The sequence below is a fragment of the Acyrthosiphon pisum genome, unplaced genomic scaffold, assembly GCF_005508785.2.
Source record: "Acyrthosiphon pisum isolate AL4f unplaced genomic scaffold, pea_aphid_22Mar2018_4r6ur Scaffold_134;HRSCAF=518, whole genome shotgun sequence".
NCBI classification, from domain to species: domain Eukaryota; kingdom Metazoa; phylum Arthropoda; class Insecta; order Hemiptera; family Aphididae; genus Acyrthosiphon; species Acyrthosiphon pisum.
Window position 1 is genome coordinate 5,833 of NW_021762105.1, and position 7,284 is coordinate 13,116.

The following is a 7,284-nucleotide window of genomic DNA, read 5'->3' on the forward strand; positions in this document are numbered from 1 at the left end:
TTAACGATAACAGTTTCCCAAAAATGTACAAAAATACACCCACCCCATATTTTTGGGAGTGCAGTGCACCTCTTGTAATTACGTCCAAGCCGCCTCTGTTCCGCGCCATGGAATTGATGATAACAATTATCGGTACATAATATTTCGACTACTTCACTTTTACGAATTAGATGTTATATATAATAAGAATGAGTTACTGCCTTCTTCGTTGGAAGCCCAGGAAACAGTTACAAATTTTGTATCACGCCCCAAAGGAAAAATGAAATAATTTTAAATTTTGTAGGTAGCGGACCACCTCACGATGTCTCGCAGACCACCGATGGTCCGCGGACCATAGGTTGGGAACCACTGCCGTAGAGCGTATATTTGTGTGCAAAATGACATTGGCCCAGACCCTTAAGTTTGAACTTAGACATTGTATACTGTTCACCCATAAATTAATATATTCTCATACAAAGATTTTCTTATTTTGTTGTTGTTCAAAATAATTTGACTCAATTTGAGTTATTTATAGACATAAGAAATATTTCAATTTTTTTAGTTTTTATTCTATAATATACTACTACTAGTCGTAAGCGCTACAGGCCATAGTAACCCTTGGCTTACGACACTTCCCTATCTTTGACAATACTTCTCCAATTCCTTATACCCATCTGTTGTAGGTCTTTCTTTACTTCGTCTATCCATCTACTCCTTGGTCGTCCTTGTCTTCTGGTTCCTTCAATTCTTGCCAAAATTACGCGTTTGGGTCTTTTTTCCTCATCCATTCTTTCCATATTCTATAATATATATCAATAAAATGTATTTGATTGGTTAAAAACCTTGGACATTTAATACAAGGTTCCTTATAAATTGTTATAGTAGCACTTGATAAATACTAAAGATCTATAATATGCATGGTTTTTATTTTTAAGTATTCAATGTTCAATATTGGACAACATACCTATATCAAAATATCGAAAATGTACAAATTAATTTTTAGTTAAAAAATTTTAAATTTGTATAGCTTAGAATTAAAAATTTAGGAATTATCATAAATAGTTCATATTGTAAAAAAAATCTAAAAAATACATAAACATGGTTATTTTTCACATACATTTCAAGTTAAAATTTGGTCTAATTTACATATTATTAAAACCATGAAGAACGATTTTAATTATATTGATGCAATTTTAAATATTATTTGTGGATACTTGAGATTTTTACAGTGCATTATTATACTGCATAGATACAGTAAAGTTTATACACACAATGACATTTTAAATTGCATTTTATTGCAAAAAATTAACTTAATTTATCGTATTACTAAATACTAATGCCTAATAGTAAATATAATTTAAAATAAATATTACTATAATCACAATATTATTATATCATATAACTTACTTGGTAATATTATAGACTCACATTTATTATAAACATCTTTTTGATACCAGTTATTGTAAATGTGTCTATTATATAAGAATCAAATTGTATAGCTTAAATGAAAAACAATAAGTTCGTAAGAGGGACGGAGTGGCCGAGCGGACTAAGGCATCGGTTGCAATAAGCACCGTCACCAGTTCATACCTCGGTCATGGGCGGCACTTCTTTCCGGGAAGACATATTTTTGGAGAGAGAGGCCGCAATCCCCTGACCAGGCATGGCAGATACCTACGGGTGCCCAAATCAAAAATGCTGCCAAATCAGTAACAATAAAATTAATCTATTTTTTTTCTAGTGGAATTAGGTATGTATTTTTTATGTATTTTAACTAATATTAATACCTAGTTTTATAATTTTATTTCGTGAAATTTCTAATTTGTATTAACAAAATTCATGAGCTTGAAACCAAAAGGGGCTAAATATTTTTTTTTTATAAAATATTGTAATATAACGGTACACACATATACTAAAATAGTCCTTCACAAAGCTATCAAGTACCACTCAGATTAACCCGACAGAACAACTCCATAATATATACACGGAGACTGGTGATTGTGATACACAATAGCAATGCCAAACAACGTCTTTATTGTTCAGTATATTCTCTTGCTTCATCGCGAATTACAAAACTAACCAACTTTAATGACGGTTAAACTTTAAACACAGCTGCATTTGACAAAGAGACCGTTAAATATATATAGGAGTCACAACAATGGCAACGAATTAAGTAAAGAAAGGTGGTTCAATTCTTACCAGTTCAATACTTTTTAATTTTTAATTATTTATCAATCTATTATGTAATTATCTACTAAATTGTGTTTAGTGAATATAGTTTCCCAGCTTGTTGTTTATTAGCATAGATTTATAAAACACTATGGTTAAGCAATGCCAATGCAATCATTTATCGCTCATTTTTGATTGCGAAGCGGTTAATGTATTGATTTTAGAATGATGTGTGTTGTTTTTTTTTGTAAGTGATTACTTCATATGTGGCAGCGGACCTTCTCACGCGTTATTTATTTAAGCGCGTTATCAACCGTTGCTGACGTAAATGTTAATTTATATTTTTTTTATATAATATAGGCTGTAGACTTTCATGATCATAGTCATAGATCATGGATGGGACATACCATGCATTTATGTGTGGTTGAAGATGAGATGAAATTGATGATGTGCGTGTTGTTTTTTTTTTTAAGTGAATACTTCATAGACGATAGCGGACATTCTTAAGGGGGTCCACAACTGTCCATGCCGTGTCGTGTCGTACTTTTATCTGTATAATATGAGATGATGATAGTTAAGTGGAAACAGTAAAAAGCACAGTCTTAACTAATATTCAGCCACCATACTTACGCAGGAAGGAGGCACTGCTTAGAACAACAATCAAAGCTGATAAGGACCCTGTTATACCAAATGCTGAGAAATGCACCTAACCTCAGGGTAAAATCAAAGAAACCCCGTGGAGCACAGCTAAGGAGCTCAAACTTTGAGGGTACAAAAGAATGGCGTGAAAACTGGACATCAACAGATGTAAAAAATAGTTGTCTAATGTCAGATCCAAATAAAGGAGTAGAAGGCATCGGTTTACCACGAGATGTATGGTCCATACTTAATAGAATCCGAACTGATCACGGCTGGTGCGGCTCTATGATGTCCAAATGGGGTCTTAAGGACAGCCCTGTGTGTGACTGCGGCTACGATAATCAAACAATACACCATATTGTGGAAGATTGCCCGAAAAGGGGGTTCAATCGGGGCATTGAGGGAATACATGCGGCAAATAATGAAGCATTAGAATGGATTCGAGAACTAGACATTGGCCATGACTATGGATTTTATCTGTAAACCATGACCATGTAGTTTTACTTTTATTATTTATTTAATTATTTACATTTTTATATTAATATTTATAGTTATTTTATTTTATACTTATGTTTTGATTTATATTCGATTTATATTGTGGCCTTAATTATGTTGATTTGTATAGCAGCCATATGAAATAAACAAATCTGTATAACAAAATGCAATACCAATGATAAGAATATTGTACCTTTAGCAAGTGTATTAGTGCCGATGCGTGAATGGAATAACAGTGGTGACAACCACACTCACGTAAATATTTTTTGCTCTGACTTCAGAGTCAGAAGGTTAGGAACTCCCACGAGGGTTGAAATAAGTTTAACACCTGATTGTTGTAATAACGTGCTTGCGTCAAGATCATTTATTACAAAATATGTAAATAACGTACCCACACACGTTTGCGTTACAATTTTGCGTAGCCAATGAGGATTTTCTTAGAATGGTAAAATAAATGTAGACTCGTAGAAAGTTTAAGTGTTTATTTTAAAATATTAATTCAGCAAAAATACTCTAAGTCCAAAATGACAAATTGTTACACTGGGTGACGTGAAGGTAATCGCATGTGCAATGGGAAATCAAGTCTGAATACAGGCCGTTTCTGTCTAGTTTTTTAAGGCTCCATACTCTCCTCCCCACTGGTCCATCGAATTATCCGCTGTGCATACGGAAATGCATAAAGCCATTATTTATATCCTACACGCCTAGTCAGTCAAGAGTCATATCACCATTCCCATCCATTTCAATATACATGTAATATTAATTATATTTTAGATACTCTGCACTTACTCATAATCTTTGTGCCGTATATGTATATAATATGTCATAATAATATATTTTAGTACCCATATTCTGCCATTATATATGTTACGCCGAATTTGTGAAATTGCCGATTACATGAAATCGGCAGAAAAATTGCCGATTTCATGAAATGAGCAACGCTGTTGCAGAAAACGTGAAATCGGCAATTTTTCTGCCAATTTCATGAAATCCGCAAGACCATTCTTAAAAAAATTATAATATATAATTCAATATAAATTAATGTGTTATATTTATGTTCTTACCACTTTAAACATAATAAAATCTAATTGTAATAATAAATTATGTATACAAAAAATTTAAAAAAAAATAATCGAAAGTTATGAAATTATATTAATTTTAGATTCTGAGTGGAACGATGAATGTATTGATTTTACAATGATGTGTGTTTTTTTATTTTTTTATTTTTTTTTTTATTTATTTTTTTATTTTTTTTGTGTCTGTGTACACGATAAGTAGTTGAAATAATGCTACGATTTTCAACTTCAGTATCTTGTTCGATCAGAAAGTGAATATCGTTGGTGCATTGGGGAGGTCAAAATTTAAATTTCCCAGTAGTTTTCAAAAGCGCCGGGAAAAACAAAAGAAAAATTAAGGAAAAACGGGAATTTTTACGCAAAATCTGTTTTCGAGAAAATCGATTTTGGTTTTTGGTGTAACTTTAAAAAAAAAGACCGTGGATACATGAAATTTTGACTGAATGTTTACATTTCCATTTTCTATACACGATAAAATTTTCAAAATATTTTGACTTATTTTGAGCTCTTTACGGACATTGTCAGTTTTCATTTTTTTTTAGTTTTTTTTCTAAAAATATCAATAAAATTTTATTTGTTGGATAATAGATAAAGCCACGCGGCACACCAGTGGGGACCTAACCATCATAGCGTCTATCATCATAGGTAATAAAGATAATGATGTGGTAAAGCCAATGGGTTCAAATATTGGTTGTTTATATTATATCTATCACTATTCGTAATAATTTATGTTCGTAATAATGTGATACCGAATTCATGAAATCGGCAGAAAAAAATATGCCTATTTCACGTTTTCTGCAACAGCGTTGCTCATTTCATGAAATCGGCAATTTTTCTGCCGATTACATGTAATCGGCAATTTCACAAATTCGGCGTAACATATATATTTATAGCTGAATATGTGGACTTTGTTTCCCGTTAAATGTACCAACTCTATATGACTCAAACTTTGTTCAATTCGCTTTTTAATATTCGGTGTATGGTGTTTTATATTATTCTTAACTTTTCCCTTGCCCGGAATAAAAATTCTGAAATCTCAAAATAATATATAACTGGTTGCCATGGTAATAAGGACACAGCAGTATATCATCAGGTAGGCAATCTACCTGTGGTAGATCACGGACCCCTAGTTTGTACGTAAGTGTATGATTTAACTCTAAAGTTCCAAAGTTATATCAAGTTTGTCGTATTCTACATTTCTACCTATAGTGGATTAATATAATCAATAGTTGATCCCCTGCACTTCGTTTCCCGGCAACCAATAATTGTTATAATAATAGCTTCAAAAGCCATGGCAACCATTTATAAACAAAAATTTCCGTCGGAAATCTCAAAATTACTGTTTGAGCACCTCCCGGGGTTGTTCCTCTCCCTTTTTAAATTATCCTATCATCTTTATATATACAAAACATTCCATAGGAAATTTCAAAATAATATATAATTAATTGCCATTATAATATGGACACACACACCCACGGAAATCTCAAAATAATATATATCTGGTTGCCATGGTAATATGGACACACACACAGATGGAAATCTCCAAATAATAAATAATTGGTTGCCATGGTAATATGGAGACACACACAGATGGAAATCTCAAAATAATATATAACTGGTTGCCATGGTAATAAGGACACACACACCGAAGGAATTTTCAAAATAATATATAATTGGTTGCCATGGTAATATGGAGGCACGCACGGACGGAAATCTCAAAATAATATATGAATGGTTACCATCGTAATATGGACACATACACACACCTACAATCCACATATATTCATTTTTATATTTATAGACTGATAAAAAATAATAATACAAATCAACAAAGGCCATGTCGCCCGTTTTTCACTTAAAAGGCCATAACTCAGGAACCACTTATCGCACAGCGTACAAACTTCACAGAAACCATCTACATATCAATCTTAATATGCCCTGACATTTTTATCGAAATCGGATCTTCAGTTATAAAATGTATTCAAAATGTACAATAATTTTTATATATATAGATATATATTATGTAATTATATTAATTATATACTTTTATATTTAAAGTTAAAAATGTAATATCGTACTGCGCCTTGTAGTAACCGTCGCTGTCAACAGATTGGTTACTCCATACTTCTTTAACGACGCAGGCACGTACACGTCGTTGAACTGGATCGGAGGATGGTCGAGGTTTGATGAAATGAATTATCGAACACTAATGTAGATAAATATAAATATATATATGTTTATAAAATAAGAACTAATATAATTAATTTAAATGATTACATTTGTCGACCGAATAAATAATTCGGCCGGAGAATAGTTGTAATTTAATTTAGACTTAATGTGGACGGCGATGCGGCTGTTTCTAATCCGCGACCCACACAAGTATTGAAAGCACTGGTAACTACTTCTGAAGTGTCTGTGAAACAGGGCCCCTATTTATATGGGACATGCCGGGATTTAGGAAAGGATGAATGACGTCATAGAAATGAAATTATGTGTTCTTGATCAGCATAATCTAATGAGGCAGCAGTATCAGTGGCATATTTTTGTGGCGTGATATTGTTCTAGCCACCTAGACTTTGGATTACCGTATTTGTGCATAAACGTCGGTTTACTACAGCCTGTTGGAATGTGAGCGCATGGCTTACCTTCTCCCTTTTCTTGGAAGTGTACCTGTTTGATAATTATCTCGAGTCCTACCCCTTTATTAATCTGTTCAGGTTGACTTGCACTTCCTGTATTAATGCAGTCTTGCTGTTGCGTTTGCTTCCCCATTTCCCATAGAATAGCTTATCTACTAATCTACTACTATTTACTATACTCTTCGACTAACCAATTATGTTATTATTGTTTAATATACGTTGTGTTGAAATATACAATTAATATTAGAAATCAACCTTGACACGTGCGTACAATTTAGTACTTAGTA